General features: G+C 51.9%; 1 pseudogene; it reads left to right on the top strand.

Annotated features, from left to right (window-relative positions):
• Positions 1 to 14,373, top strand: LOC132347923 (immunoglobulin lambda-1 light chain-like; annotated as a pseudogene).
• Positions 14,374 to 16,128: the final 1,755 nt, after the last annotated feature.

Here is a 16,128-nt window from a genome sequence, read left to right as displayed (position 1 = left end):
ATGGCCTGGACCCCTCTCCTGCTCCCCTCCTCACTCTCTGCACAGGTGCTGTGCACCGTCCCCCCCGCCAACCGCAGCCACTGCAGGATCAGCCTGAGGGTAGGAGCCCCTGGGAATGGGCCTTCATCTTCAAGTCCCCTCTCCCCTCCTCACTCTCTCTCTTTTTAAAAAATATTTATTTATTTATTTAACTAAGACACGCCGGGTCTTAGTTGCAGCACGTGGGCTCCTTAGTTGCGGCCTGTGAAATCTAGTTCCCTGACCAGGGATCAAACTCGGGCCCCCTGCATTGGGAGCACAGAGTCTTAGCCACTGGACTACCAGGGAAGTCCCCTCTTCTCCTCTCTTACAGGCTCCACGGCCTCCTATGAACTGACCCAGCCGCCCTCAGTGTCAATAGCCCCCGGAACAAGGTCAGGATCACCTGCTCAGGAGGTAACATCATGCATAAACATGCATCTTGGTACCAGCAGAAGCCGGGCCAGGCCCCTGTGCTGTTCGTCTATGACAATAGCAACCGGCCCTCAGGGATCCCTGACCAATTCTCTGGCTCCATTCAGGGAACACAGCCATCCTGATCATCAGCGGGGCCTGGGCCGAGGACGAGGCTATTACAGTGCCATCTACCACGGCAGTGGGAGCCGTGACTCATGGTGACGTGACAGACGGGGACTCAAGGCACGAAACTGCCCACCCCAGCCTGGTGCTCCTAGTCCACGCCCACCCCTCCCCTGCCGCCTCCACCCTGGACCAAGAAGGCTCTATTCCTTCTCAACCCAAAGTCACGTCACTGCACCTAAACAAGGCCCTAACTTTCAGTGTCCTCGTCTGGGAAACAGGAATCATAATGACCATCCATGGGATGAGCTGTGTGAGCCAGGGTTCTCTAGAGAAACAGAACCAGCAGGATGTGTGTGTCTATAAATAGAGAGAGATTTATTTTAAGGAATTGCTCACATGGCTGTGGAGGTGTGAGTCCAAAATCTGCAGGATGGACCGGCAGGCTGGAGACCCAGGGAAAAGGGGCAGTGAATCCGTCTGCTGCAAAATTCCTTCTAGCTCTGGGGAGGTCAGTCTTTGTTCTACTCAGGCCTTCAGCTGATTGGATGAGGCCCACCCATATTAGGGAGGGTAATCTGCTTTACTCAAAGCATCAATTTCATGTTAATCCACTGATTTCAATGTCAATTTCATCCAAATAAACCCTCACAGAAACATCCAGAATAATGTTTGACCAAATATCTGGGCACTGTGGCCCAGCCAAGTTGACACATAAAATTAACTCTCACACTGGCCTTAAATAAACAAGGGTGACTACAGCGTCACTCTCACGTCGAATGAAACCTCCAGACCTCTGGGCTTTGGAGGATGTTTTTAACCTTCCACAATAGTGGAGACCACCCCCAGAGAAGGGCTTGGGAGTCATACAGCAGATCTAGTGATCCCAAGAACCTGGAATTTTCTAGAACGTTCACACCTGGGACTTGGAGAAGATGGACCCACGTGTCTGCTCTGGAGACGACTTGGGAGAGAGGAGTCCTGGTGGCCACAGGAGGAGCCTCTGGGGCCTGTGGGATGGAGAATGGGCAGGGGACTGACCAGCAGGAGGCAGGGGGCGCCCTCTGACACGGGAGCAGGGCAGAAGTGACTGGACATGACACACCCCTCCGCTCCAGGGGAGATGGGTGGGGGCGGGGCACAGAGGAGCCAGGGACCCTGAGCACGGGGTCTGCTGAGCAGGAGAGCTGGACCCAGACCTCTCTGGCTCAGCCTGAATCCAGCCCTCGGCCATTCTCGGTCCAGGGAGGGTGTGGGGACAGGCCCGGGCGGCCAGAGCTGCAGCTGTACCAGCTGGGAAGGCCCTGCCCATCCCCCGAGGGTCTCCAGGGACCAGCCAGACCCAGATTTCCGACCATGGCCACCACAGGAATATGTGGTCTGTAGCAACAGCAGGTGCAGGGCAGGTTATGGGGAGTAGCTGGGGTCACTGAATTCAGGGACAGCCCCTTCTTCTCCCCAAGACCTGGGGCTGTCCTCGGGGGAACCACAGCTTCTGGGCCCCGGGCAGTGGGTGAATGTCACACCCACATAGGGGTGCTGTGAGGGAACAGCTTCAGCCTGGACCCTGGCAGGAACCCCACCCCAGGCCCCAAGGTACAAGGAATCCAGGTATGAGGCTGGAGTGGGCCAAGCACCACAATGGGGAGAAGCTGGACTGGATCAGGGCCTCCCAGGGGCTCCCCTATACCCCACGTCACGTGTCAGGGCACCTGCACCCAGTTACCGTTCAGTGCTGGCCCATCTTCCCGAGGACCATGAGGTCTTGGGATGCAGTACCTGGCCTCGGGGATGCCCGGTCAGTGTGTGTGGGACATGAGGATCTAAGCAAAGTCACATCGGTCCACGGAGTCTGACCTCACGGTGGCCTTCTTGAACTCCCTGTGATATGAGGAAGTCAGTCTGTCCGCTACAGCATCCCATGACCGCGGTAGGACAGATGCCAACAGGATGTCTGGGATGGCCCAACTCCACTAGGGCACGTGGCATCTATGAAATTCACTCTGGGGGCCCCTGGGGAGAGCCTCACAGAGATGGACAAACCATCAGGACCTGAAGCAAAGAGTGGTTTCAAACACGAACTCCATCCAGTTTGAACTTGAACTCAAGTTCAAACACAAACTGGACGTGCAAGGGCAGATTTGACAAGGAGCTCCATCTCCTACAAACAACGGGACCAGGACTGCGTTTTCCAAAGGTTTTTCTATCAAAAGCCCCAGTAAGAAATGCATTTCCCATCACTATCCAGAGTGTATCTATGTTTTCGGGTAACTGAGGCAGGTCCCCACGAACCAGCTGCCCTCCTCCCACGCGGACGCTGTCTGTTCTCTGTCTGCTCTGGATGACCTCACTGTTGCGGGACTCTGGCTGCATCTGACTGAATTGGTTCCACAACCTCTGGGAGTTGCAACGCAAAATTTGAAAAGTGGCAGTTGAATAGCATCAGGGATTCGTTTGTTTTTTGATGGCCGATGGTTTTCCCAAGCCACACCAGATGGGCCAGCTCCCAATGATGATAATAAGAAATGTCATAATTACTGTCATCCTCCATCTGTGTTGAGCGTGGAGCACTTCCCAGTTTAAAAAGCACTTTGAAAGTACAAATCCCGTCTGATTCCACTTATATGAAGTCCCTAGAGGGATCAAAATCATAGAGACAGAAAGCAGAATGGTGGTGGGGAATTCCCTGGCGGTCCAGTGGTTAAGACTCTGCTTCCACTGCAGGGGGCTCGGGTTCGATCCCCAGTCGGGGAACTAAGATCTTGCAGGCTGCGCAGGATGGCAAAAAAAAAAAAAAAAAGCAGAATGGTGATTCCCTGCGGCTGGGGAGGCGGATGGGAAGATCATGTTTAATGGGGACAGAGTGTCAGTTTGGGAAGATGTGAAAGTTCTGGATGTGGATGGTGGTGATGGTTGCACAACCATGTGAAGGGACTTAATGCCACTGAATTGTACACTTAACAGTGGCTAAAATGGTAAATTTTATGTTATGTATAGCATTCCTGAGGCATCACTGCTGGCAGCACCAGCACAGAGCCAGGCCCTCGCTACCCAAGGTGGGCTCAGTGCCTCTTTTCTGCCCACCGCCCACCCCACCCCAAAGCACAGGGTCCCTGGGCGATGATGCATCCAGATGTTGGAGAAGCAGGCAGGCTCCCCTGGAGGGGAGAGGGAAACGGGGGCCTCACAGAAGTCCCCGCTGTGCACCAGACACTGTGCTCATGGTGGTGACCTCTGGATAAACTCTATGAGCGTGTGTGTGTGTGTGACACAACGGGGCGGGGGGAGTGAGACAATGAGGTGCTGAACACATCTCATTAAACCCACCATTTTATAATGAAATCACCATTCCCTGACTTGAAACTGGCTTCTTGCTAAACCTGCACCTGTTTCCTCCCCTCTCACCACCCCCGCCCAAGGCTGGTCGGAAGAGAAGCCCCAGCCTCACCCCGCTAAACTCAGGCCTCGGCCGTTCCTGTTCCGCTGGCACTCAGCCGCCTTCCTCGGCCCCTCCAGGCCCCAGGGAGATGCTACACAGGCGCCCTTGGGAACTAGGGCAGGAGCAGATGTGTCCCACCCAGGGTCCCAGAGGTGGGGCCGGCAGGGGCTGCAGTGTGAGGCGGTTGAGCCCTGGATCCTGACCACAGCAGAGCAGTTGGCGGGTGCCCCTCTTGGGAGAGGCCCCCAGGAGTAACGGCCATGGGCCCTGGAGGGGGCTGGGTGCTGGGGGCAGGGACAGAGAAGACCCAGGCAGAGGCCAGGGCCATGTGGGCCAGGACGCACTGGGACGGTTACCGCCAGAGAGGGGAGCCGGGGGCACCTGCCAACACCCCTCCAGGGAGCCCACGCCAGCGGGTCGGCCAGAGGTGCCTTTGACCTGAGGGCACATGAGGCCCAGGACAGGCCAGTTGGGCTGTGAGGCCCCCAGGGGTCAGAGCTGTGTCCCCAGGCACAACTGGCTTCTAATAGTGCTGGGCCTGGCCGTGGGCGCCCATGGACTGCTGCCCCCGACGCCAGCACCGCGGAGCACGGCCCCCCACAAGGAAACCCCGGGAGGAAGCAGCCCTTGGAGCCTGTGGCACAGGTAAGGGGCCAAGGGAATCATGGGGGGATATGAGGGTCCCTGCAGGCAGAACTGGGAGTGGGGACAGAGAGCGGGTGAGGGGAGAGGGGCGAGAAGGGAGCATCAGCTGGAGAGGAGGGGCCTGGGCAGACGGTGGTTTTATTTGAAGGGCTGACATTTTGTCCAGTGTGGATTTGTTTGCATTAATTTTTATTTTTTATATTGTATTAAAATATTTATCTGAATTACTGAGTTTTTTGGCACCCCTTACATTTTGTACGCAAGACTAGTGCCTCACCCACCTCGCACTGGTCCTCGGGGTAGAGCAGGAACGGGGAGGCAGGGACAGGAGGGGGCAGTGGCTGCTGTCATCCTGGGATCCCTGGGGCTCCTCTTAGCTGGTGAGCCACCTCCTCGCCCTTCCCCTGGCTGGGCAGACTCTGGAGCACCAGGGCGCAAGCTCTGGCTGAGGCTGTGTGGTGAGGGGACCTTTCCTGGTGACCCCGGGTCCCCCAGCCAAGGACCACCTCCTGTGACTGGTCCCTGGGAGCCCAAGCCCACCAGGGTGCAGGCGCCTCCATGAGAAAGGCCTGGGCGAGGGTCCGTGGGGGCTGCAGTCTGCCCCTGCCGCTGCTGTGTGACCCCGGCCCCCTCCTCTCTGCTTGTGGTGGGAGGTCCCTGGACAAACTGCTGAGCATCTGGGACCATTTGTGATGATCAGTGACACAGCAGCACATTCATCATGGGCACTGACCATTTAGGGGCAGAACCTCCCTCTCAGTGGCCCCACAAGGCAGGTCCCACTGTCACCCCCAATTTACAGGGATAGAGGCCCAGAGAGGCGAGGCAACTGCCCAAGGTCACACAGCTGGTTCTGACTCCAACGCCCAAGCCTCCAGCTGTCCCCATCCCTATCCCCTAAACAGACCCGGCTGACAAGTCCGCCTCTCTGAGCCTCAGTTTCCCCCTCTGCAAAGTGAAGGGTCCTAGTTGGAGGAGGGCCTTGCAGCCTGACACCTGCCCCAGTGATGCTGGGGCTGCGGTGGTGAAGGTCTGGGACGGGAGGAGTGGAGTCTGCGGCACCAGCAGCACAGCCGTGGAGGTGGGTGGGTGTCTGTGAGTGTCAGGTCGGGGCCGGCACTGCAGCATCCGATGGGGACTGCACAGCCAGGGCAGGATCCAGGAGAACACGAGGAGAGACGGACCTCCATCGGGTCAGGCCCCAGCTCAAGGTCCAGGGAAGAGAGGCCCGGCGACAACCACCACATGCAGTGTGATGCCTTCAGGACAGAGGGGGCCCCACTGGGGTTGGAGTTCAGGTCAAGGGGTCCACCTGGGCAAGGCAGCACAGGCACAGAACCCTCAGGAAGCGCTCAGGGGTCCACAGGGCTGCGGCACGTGGGTCTAAGAAGAGGCTAGAGGGGCGGCCAGGCCCAGACGTGGAGGACCTGTCCCTGGAGGATAGACTTCATCTGGGGGGTCCTGGGAGATGTTTGCAAGGAAATGTGACTGGAGTTGGGTGGGTGGGAGGGGGCGGGAAATCAGAACTAGAGAGGCCTCAGGGAGGGGGGCGTTGTCATGGGCAGAGTGGACAGAGAGCTTGGCTTTTTTGCTGGACGGTTAAGAGAATGCTGTGTCCTTTATTTTAACAAAATGGTCCAAGAGAAGGGATCGTCTGCAAGAAGTTGGTCTCCCCCGAGGACGTCCACTCACCCGACAGGCCACTCAGGGTCTCAGGGTGGGCCTGAACCAAGGGGGTCATGTCCAGGCATAGGGCAGACCCATGGACTATTTTAGGAGAAGTAAGATGTGGGGGGGGGGGATGCCCGAGCTGGTCTTACAGATCCAGGGCGCTGACCTGTGATGGGGGGGCTCCAGGCAAAGGGAGCAAGGGGTGCTGAGGAGGAGAGTTGAGGTGTACTGACCCGCAGGGAGCTTCCAGAGCCAGGGAGAGCGGGGTGCAGACCATGGGGGTCTTGTAACCCGGTCCTTTATCCTGGGGTCCATGAGGAGTCATTAAGGGATTTAAGTGGGGCACTGTCAGAGTCAGGTTTGTGTTTTGGAAAAATGGCTCCAGATCAGAGACCAGTGTGAGGGCAGATTAGAGAATGGAGAAGGGACATGGAGAAGGGGCTTTGGCCAAAGTCTGTGCCTTGGGGATGGAGAGGAGGTCCACAGTAACCAGGTACCAAGATCACCTATGAAATTGCCAAGTGAATTTAAAGTGATGTTATCAGAGTGCTGACGGGGAGGAACGGGCACAGTCATGGACTGTCAGTGGGAGGCTGAATTTCTGGAACAAACAATTTCTGGAATAACATACCAAGATTCATAAAAACATACATTCCTTTTAATCAAGTAATTCCACCTCTAGAAATTTATCTTGATGGTATAATCAGAACTTCAGCTAAATACTATAAGTGTGTTCCTGGGGAAGAAGTAGAAACAACCTAAATGTCCAATGACAAGGGAAGGTAAAATAAACTACGGTACATTCATGGTAGGGAGTATTACACAGTCATTTGATATGATTTTTTTGACAACTGTAATGACATAATAAAGATTTGTATAACAGGCTGCAATATGGCATACTAGCACACTGCTTTTGTTTTATTTCGATTTACAGAGTAAAATTCATCCTTTCTGGTATTAGCAGTTGTAGAAATTTTAATAAAACTATAGAGTTGTGTGACCCTCACAACAATCAAGATACAGAACATTTCCACCCCCCACCAAAATTTCCCTGCGCCCTCTGTGTAGTCAATCCCTTTTTCTGCCCCAACCATGGAAACCACTGATCTCTTTCTGATCCTATAGTTTTGCCTTTTCGAGATATAAACGGCATCATGCAGTATGTAATCTTTTTTTTTTTTTTAATTTTATTATTATTTATTTAGTTATTTATTTTTGGCTGTGTTGGGTCTTCGTTTCTGTGCGAGGGCTTTCTCTAATTGCGGCAAGTGGGGGCCACTCTTCATCACGGTGCGCGGGCCTCTCACTATCGTGGCCTCTCTTGTTGCGGAGCACAGGCTCCAGACGCGCAGGCTCAGTAGTTGTGGCTCACGGGCCTAGTTGCTCCGTGGCATGTGGGATCTTCCCAGACCGGGGCTCGAACCCGTGTCCCCTGCATCGGCAGGCAGATTCTCAACCACTGCGCCACCAGGGAAGCCCCTATGTAATCTTTTTTTAAATTAAACTTTTTATTTTGGGATAATTGTAGGTTCACATGCAGCTGTAAGACATAATACAGAGGGATCCCATCTACCCTTCACCTAGTTTCTCCCAACAGTAATGTCTTGTAAAATAAAAAATCACAACCAGGATATTGACATGGACGCAGTCAAGGTACAGAACATTTCCATCGCCACAAAGATTCCTTTCTAGCCACGCCCACTTCTCTCCCTCCCAAGCCCCTGCTAACTCTGGCAACTACTAATTTGGTCTTCTTTTCTAATTTTGTCCTTTCAAGATTGTTCTATAAATGGAATCATACTGTATGTACCCTTTTGGGACCGACTTTCTTTCTTTTTCTTTTTTTAAAAAATTTTTATTGGAGTATAATTGATTTACAGTGTTGTTAATTTCAGGTGGCCAGCAAAGTGAATGAGTTATAGATACACATAGGTCCACCCTTTTTTAGATTCTTTTCCCTTATAGACCATTACAGAGTATTGAGGAGAGTTCCCTGTGCTATACAGTAAGTTATTATTAGTTATTTATTTTATATTTAGTAGTGTGTATATGTCAATCCCAATCTCCCAATTTATCCCTCCCCCCCTTTGCCCCCTGGTAACCGTGTTTGTTCTCTACATCTGTGACTCTATTTCTATTTTGTAAATAGGTTCATTTGTACCATTTTTTTAGATTCCACATATAAGCGATATCATATGGTATTTGTCTTTCTCTGACTTATTTCACTCAGTATGACAATCTCTAGGTCCATCCCTGTTGCTGCAAATGGCATTATTTCATTCTTTTTTATGGCTGAGTAATGTTCCATTGTATGTATGTACCACATCTTCTTTATCCATTCCTCTGTGATGGACATTTAGGTTGCTTCCATGTCCTGGCTACTGTAAATAGTGCTGCAATGAACATTGGGGTGCATGTGTCTTTTCGAATTATGGTTTTCTCTGGATATATGCCCTGGAAGCGACTTTCTTTACTCAGCATAGTTTTCTGGCTGTTCACCCAGACTGTTGGTTGTACATACTTCGTTCCTTTTTATTGCTCAATATAGTCCAAGTACGTAACCGTATGAGTTTGGCTTCTTTAGTTCAGTATAACACCTTTGCAATTATCCAATTATCCCCTTTATCTATAGTTTGTTCCTTTCTATTGCTAAGTAGGATTCCATCTATGAACGTATCAGAGTTTATTAACTATTCACCAATTGAGGAACATTTGGGTTGTTTCCAGTTTTTGGCAATGATAAATAAAGCCAGTATATACATTTGCATACAAGTCTTTGTTTGAACATGAGTTTTCATTCCTTGGTTAAATACTTAGGAGTAGGATTTGATTGATCAGAGGGTAAGTGTATGTTTATAAAAAACTACCAAACAGCTTTCCAGAGTGGCTAAAACTTTTTACATTCCCACAAGCAATGTGTATGAGTTACAGTTGCTCTGTATTCTCCCCAGCACTCGGTATTGTCAGTGTTTTAAGAAATTGAGATAAAATTCTTTTAACATAAAATTCACTTTTTTTATTTTTGGCCGAGTAGCTTGTGGGACCTTAGTTCCCCGACCAGGGATCAAACCCGGGCCCCAGCAGTGAAAACACCAAGTCCTAATGAGTTGACCGCCAGGGAATTCCCAAAATTCACTATTTTAACTATTTTAAAATACACAATTTGGTGACATTTAGTGCGTTCACTATGTTTTGTGACCATCACCACTATCTTTTTCCTGAGTCTATTGATCACGCCAAAAGGAAACACCAAAACAGTCCCTCTGCATTCCCCCAATTCACCAGCCCCTGGCAACCAGTAATCTGCTTTCTGTCTCTATGAATTTGCCTATTCTGGATATTTCATATAAATGAAATCATACAATATAAGACCCTAGTGTCTGGCTTATTTCACCTAGCATCATGTTTTCAAGGTTCATCCATGTTGTAGCAGGAGTCAGTACATCATTCTTTTTAAGGCCAAATAATATTCCTTTGTTTGTTTGTTTGTTTGTTCGTTTATTTATTTATTTTTGGCTGCATTGGGTCTTTGTTGCTGCATGCCGGCTTTCTTTAGTTGCAAGGAGTGGGGGCTACTCTTCACTGGGTTGCGTGGGCTTCTCATTGCAGTGGCTTCTCTTGTTGCAGAGCACGGGCTCTAGAGCGCAGGCTGAGTAGTTGTGGCGCATGGGCTTAGTTGCTCCGAGGCATGTGGGATCTTCCTGGACCAGGGCTTGAATGCGTGTCCCCTGCGTTGGCAGGCGGATTCTTAACCACTGTGCCACCAGGGAAGTCCCAATATTCCATTTTATGGATATACCACATTTTGTTTATCTGTTCATTAGTTAATGTGTTATTTCCACCTTTGGGTTATTGTAAATAGTGCTGTTATGTACATTCATGTCAAGTGTTTTTCTGAGTATCTGTCTTCAATTCTTTTGGGCAAGTGCCTAACAGTGGAATTGCTGGGTCACATGGTAGCTTTACGTTTAACTTTTGAGGCTGGCCAAACTGTTTTCCACAGTGGCTGCACCATTTTACAATCCTACCAGCAATGCACAAGGGATACAGTTCTCCATATCCTCACCAACACTTGTTATTTCCTTTTTTTATTATTGTTATTTTTATATCCATCCCACTGGCTGTGAAGTGGTATCTCATTGTGGTTTTGATTTGCATTTCTATAATTATTAATGATGTTAAGGGTCTTTTCAAGTGCTTGTCAGTCATTTTTATATCTTCTTTAGGGAAATGTCTCTTCAAGTCCTTTGCCCACCTTTTAAATCAGTTGTCTTTTTGTTGCTTTGTTGAGTCATAAGATTTCTTTATATATTCTGGATACTAGGGCCTTATCAGATATATGATTTTCAAATTATTTCTTCCATTCTGTGAGTTGTCTTTTCACTTTCTTGATAAGGTACTTGGAGGCACAAAAGTTTTGAATTTTGATGAAGTCCAACTTATCTATTCTTTCATTTATTGCTTGTACTTTTAGTGTCATATCTTAGAATCTGCTGCCTAATCCAAGGTCATGAAGATCTACACCTATGTTTTATTCTAAGAGATAGTTTTAGCTTTTACACTTAGGTCTTCGATCAATTTTGAGTTTTTGTGTATGGTATGAGGTCGGGGTCCAACTTCATTCTTTTGCATGTGGATGTCCAGTTATCCCAACACCATTTGCTGAGGAGATTCTTCCTTTCTTCCTTCCTTCCTTCCTTCCTCCCTCTCTCTTTCTCTCTCTCTCTCTCTCTCTCTCTCTCTTTCTTTCTTTCTTTCCCACACCGCAGGGCTTGCAGGATCTTAGTTCCCTGAACAGGGTATCCCCTGCAGTGGAAGCGTGGAGCCCTAACCACTGGACCACCAGGGAATTCCCTGTTCTTTTTCAAGACTGTTTTGCCTATTGGAGTCCTTTGCAATTCCATGTGAATTTTAGGATCAGCTTTTCCATCTCTGTAACAATGACCACCCACTGAGATTTTGATAGGGACTGCATTGGATCTGTAGATCACTTTGGTTAGTATTGTCTTCTTTCAAATACTAACTCTTCCAATCCATGAACGCAGCACATCTTTCCATTTATTTAGGTCTTCTCTAACTTCTTTGAACAACATTTTGCAGCTTTCAGTGTACAGTCTTTCACCTCATTGGTTAAATTTATTCTTAATCGATACCATTGCAAATGGAATTGTTTTAATTGCCCTTTTTGAATTGTTCATTGCTAGTGTGTTGATCACGCACCTGCGGAATTTATTTGCTCTGTATATAAGATCATGTCATCTGTGAATAGAGACTTTGAGTTACTGTCTAGTATCCTTTCTTTTTTAATTAATTAATTAATTAATTTTGGCTGCACCGGGTCTTAGTTTTGGCACATGGGATCTTCGTTGTGGCAAGCAGGATCTTTAGTTGCGGCACGCAGACTTCTTAGTTGCAGCATGAGGGCTCTTAGTTGAGGCATGCATGTGGGATCTAGTTCCCAGACCAGGGAATGAACCCGGACCCCCTGCATTGGGAGCGTGGAGTCTTACCCACTGGACCGCCAGGGAAGTCCCCAGTATCCTTTCATTGCACTTTTTAAATGCACTTCTAGATTGCTTACTTGTGTTATGTATCTAATGTTCTTATAATTTTAAAACAATTAAAAATTTAAAGCAAAAAATCTTATATTTGCCTCACAAAACCAACCACAGCTAACTGGGCCAGCTTAGCAGGTGGAAAACACAGTGGTCTGATCCTCTGGCAGAGATTCTTGCATCCAACAAGCCCCAACTCAATGCTGCATCTTTGTATGAGTTGGGAATTTAAATCAGCAAAGGCAAAACCTGGAACTTCTTGTGGCTTTGGAGTCTCTGAGGGTGGTTCTGTTGTTTCTTAATTATTTTGGGCCTTGTTTTAACTTTAAGGAGTATTTAGGTGCAGAATCTAAGGACAAAGTTTTCTGGCCTGGGGGTGAGAGCACTCATGGTCACCTGTGACAAGGTGAAGACAGAAAAAGAACTGGAATAGGAGAAAAGTGGTCAGTCTCATGTGGAAGTGGTGAGTTAGTTTCCTATTGGGCATCCAGCTGGAGATGGTCAGTAGGCAACTTAAGTGGAGATGAGGAAAGGGTTTGAAGCTGGAATAGACTCGAGCCTCATCATGTGGGCACATTGTGGGAAGATGGCAAAGAAGGAGGACCCAGGGAGGTAGCCTGGGGATCAGTAGCCATGCATGGGTCAGGGGAAACGGAAGACAAAGAAGGAAGAAAGTGGGGGTCACAGACATCAAGGAGAACAAAGTCACTGGAAAGAGGGGCCAACCCTATGTTACATCCTGCAGAGACATTAGGTACAACAGGAACTGGGGAGGGACCTTACACTTGACCCAGATGAGGGCCCTGTTGTCCATCACCTGAGAGATTTCAGGGAGAGATGGGGTGAGAGCCAGAAGGGCCCTGGCATGTCCCAGAATGTAAAACAGTGCTTGGCAGGCAAGTGTTTGGGAGCCATTGTTGGTTGGATGGATGGATGGATGGATGGATGGATGATGGATGTATGACGGATGGATGGATGGATGATGGATGGATGAATGATGGATGGATGATGGATGGATGGTTGATGGATGGATGGATGGATGATGGACGGATGGATGGATGATGGATGGATGGATGGATGGATGATGGATGGAAAAACAGATGGACAGAAAGACAATGATCTGAAAGATCCAAGAAGGCTTCGTGAAAGAGGAGGAACTGAATTGCCTCTCAATGAGTTGAGACAACAGGGCAGGGGGCCCCCAAATGACCTGGTGTCCACAGGCCCAGGGAGGAAGCTGCCTGGCTGGACTGTGGGAAATTATGGGGAAGGAACACCCAGAAGCCCTAAAATGAGGCCAGGAGAGGTCGGGCAGGTCCAAGCCAGCTCAGGACTCACTCTGCCACACCACATGGCCACCCGAGGGGACTCGGCACTCAACAGCACCATCAGCACTGAGGATTCAGTGGTCACAGGACAGCCTCAGAGTGGGGGGGACACACTGGGTGACAAGGTGTGGGTGGCTGCTGCCTCAGACAGGGGGCTGGGCATGGGGACACCCAGGGGCGCCCCAGCCTCCGGGGGGCTGGCTGCCCACCCCCCCAACCTGAGAACACAGCCCTGCCTGCTACAGCCCTGTTCCCGTCATGCCCAGCAGGTCCCCGCTCCGGCCCGGCCCCCGGGGGACAGGCCCCAGGTGCTGGCCCGGCGGGTTTTGGTCCGAGTCTCATTCACCGTGGTACATCTTTGGCGGCGGGACCCAGCTCACCGTCCTAGGTAAGTGACTCTCACGTCTTTCCCAGCCTGTCCCACCCTCTGCTGTCTTGGGAAAGTCACTTTTTTCTCTCTGGGGGCTGCTTCCCCTCTGCCCTCCCAGCTTAAGGACTGACCCCCACCTTTCTCCTTGGGGCCTGGGGAGGCAGGTTGGTCTTGGGGTAACCAGCAGGAAGGACCCCAACCGCAGAAGCAGCCACCTCCAGAGTCCGACAGGGATCCTAAGGAGGGAGGAGAGCTGCTTTGGTTATACACGGGGACACTGAGGCTGCACATGGGACGGCTTGGCCGGGTCACCTGGGAGAGTGAAGTGGAACAGCATCTGGGGGGCTGTCTGCTGTCCAGGGGCTGAGTGGAAGGGGGGACAGAGAAGGCAAGCAGGGCCACCATGGGGACAGTCACAGAGGCCATGATGGGGGTGGGCAACCCAGGACCCTCCCCTGCATCTCACACCCCCTCCTCTGTCACACAGGTCAGCCCAAGTCTGCGCCCTCAGTCACTCTGTTCGCGCCCTCCACTGAGGAGCTCAGCACCAACAAGGCCACCCTGGTGTGTCTCATCAATGACTTCTACCCGGGAAGCGTGACGGTGGTCTGGAAGGCAGGCAGCACCACCATCACCAGGGGTGTGGAGACCGCCCAGCCCTTGAAACAGAGCAACAACAAGTACGCAGCCAGCAGCTACCTGGCCCTGACGGCCAGTGAGTGGAAATCTTACGACAGGGTCAGCTGCCAGGTCACGCACGAGGGGAGCACCGAGGAGAAGACAGTGGCGTCCTCAGGGTGCCCTTAGGTCCCTGGATCCCCCACCCTCCGGGGCCTGGAGCCACGGGTCCCCTGGAGGGTCTCCCCTCCCATCCTGGTCCCCCCAACCCTTCCTCCTGCACCCAATCAACTCTCAATAAAATGTTTTCATCGTTATTCAGAAATCTCTGCTCATTTCTTTTCTTGTCTCGTATTTAATTTGCACCCTCTCCAGAATTCTAGGGGTGGGGTGGGGAATCCTAGGCGCCAGTGGGAGAGTAACTAAGGGGAGAAGCTCACAGTCTCCTGGGTGGGGGCATCTCCCAGGAAACCAGCCAGGACACATCACCCATCCGCCCTCTCTCCTTCCTCCCACTCCTCCTCCAGCACAAGGCCGTGCCCACCCCCTGCCACCTTCCAGGCCGGAGCTGCCCATGGCTGGTGACCTCCAGATGAGCCCTCCCTCCCTGCCCTGGTGGGGACCCTCCACACCTCCCTGCCCCCGGCTTGTCCTTTCTTTCCAGTATGGCTGTTAGCATAACTGACTCGGGACTCTTCGCCCACATTCCTCTTCCTCTGTGTCCTGCCTGGTCCCTGGGCTGGGCCACTCCTGGGGGCCTCCCAGCCCAGGCTCCCCCTCCTTCCTCCCAGGCCTCCTGCGGCCCCTTCTCCTCCTGGGCTCATGGGGAGGGGATTTTGATCTTAGCTTCTGCTCTGGGGCACTGCTTCCCTCCAGCTCCAGTTAAATGTTCTCCAGGCCTTACCTATCAGGCATCAAACCACCTGGAGAGTTCTGAGCCCACCTGGACCCAGGTCCCTGGCCCTGGGACCCATGGCCTAAGGGGACAGAGTTGTTAGGGCCAAAGAGGGACCATGGGGGACAGGGGCCTTGGGTTGGAGGGGCTGGCTTCCTCATGCCCTTCCCCGCCTCTGGGTCAGAAATCAGGGTCAGGGCACTGGGGGAGGGACCGAGAGAGGGTGTTGTCTTCTTGGAGGCCCCGCCTCGGCCCTGGTTCCTGGAGGTGAGGGCTCACTGTGCCCTGCCACCGGAAGGGTCAGTCTGGCACTGGGTCAGACTGGCCCAATAGCAGCATCTTGAGGATAAAGTTCAAACACCAAGCCCCCAGTACAGGTCCCTTTGGCATCTGCTCCTCCCACTCCCAGACTCGTTTTCTGCTGCCTCTGTGTCCCACCAACCCCTTCTACTCGAAGCCCAATGGCTTCTATCCACAAAGGCCACACTGCTTCACGCCTCTGCAGTTTGCTCTGCTGCTCCCTTGGCTGGCGTGACAGTCCCTGTCCCCATCCACCTGACAGAGGCCTGCCACTCCCTGATGCCCCGCACTCAGCTCTCCACTCATGACCTTCACGTGGACGACGCTTGAACCTCAGCCAATCTGGGCTGAGCACGTGGGGGCTGAGAGGACCTGCTCCCAGCCATCTCCCACCCACTCCCGACCCCCAGGGGCTGCAGGAAGCAGCTTCTCACACCTCCCGTCAGGATAAGGAATGAGACCTGTGCCTGGGCGCCTAGGACACAGCTGCCAGCCACAGACCTGCTCAGCGCAGCTGGTAACAGGCTCGCTGACAATAGGGTGTCCACGGGGACCCGGCTGCACCCTCCTCCGTACCCCAACTGTGCCCCGTCGTGGGACTGACCGTCCCCAGCTCTGCTGCAGGTGTCATCTCTTTGCCACGAGGCTGCAGCCCCAGCTGGGTGCTGCCTGTGGATCGTGCTCTACCTCCTGTGACCCCCAGACCTCCCCGGGAGGTGGGTGCTAACCCCCCCTCACCTCATGGATGA

Source organism: Balaenoptera ricei, chromosome 14, assembly GCF_028023285.1.
Source record: "Balaenoptera ricei isolate mBalRic1 chromosome 14, mBalRic1.hap2, whole genome shotgun sequence".
Classification (NCBI taxonomy): Eukaryota; Metazoa; Chordata; class Mammalia; order Artiodactyla; family Balaenopteridae; genus Balaenoptera; species Balaenoptera ricei.
This window is presented reverse-complemented; position numbering and strand designations above follow the sequence as displayed.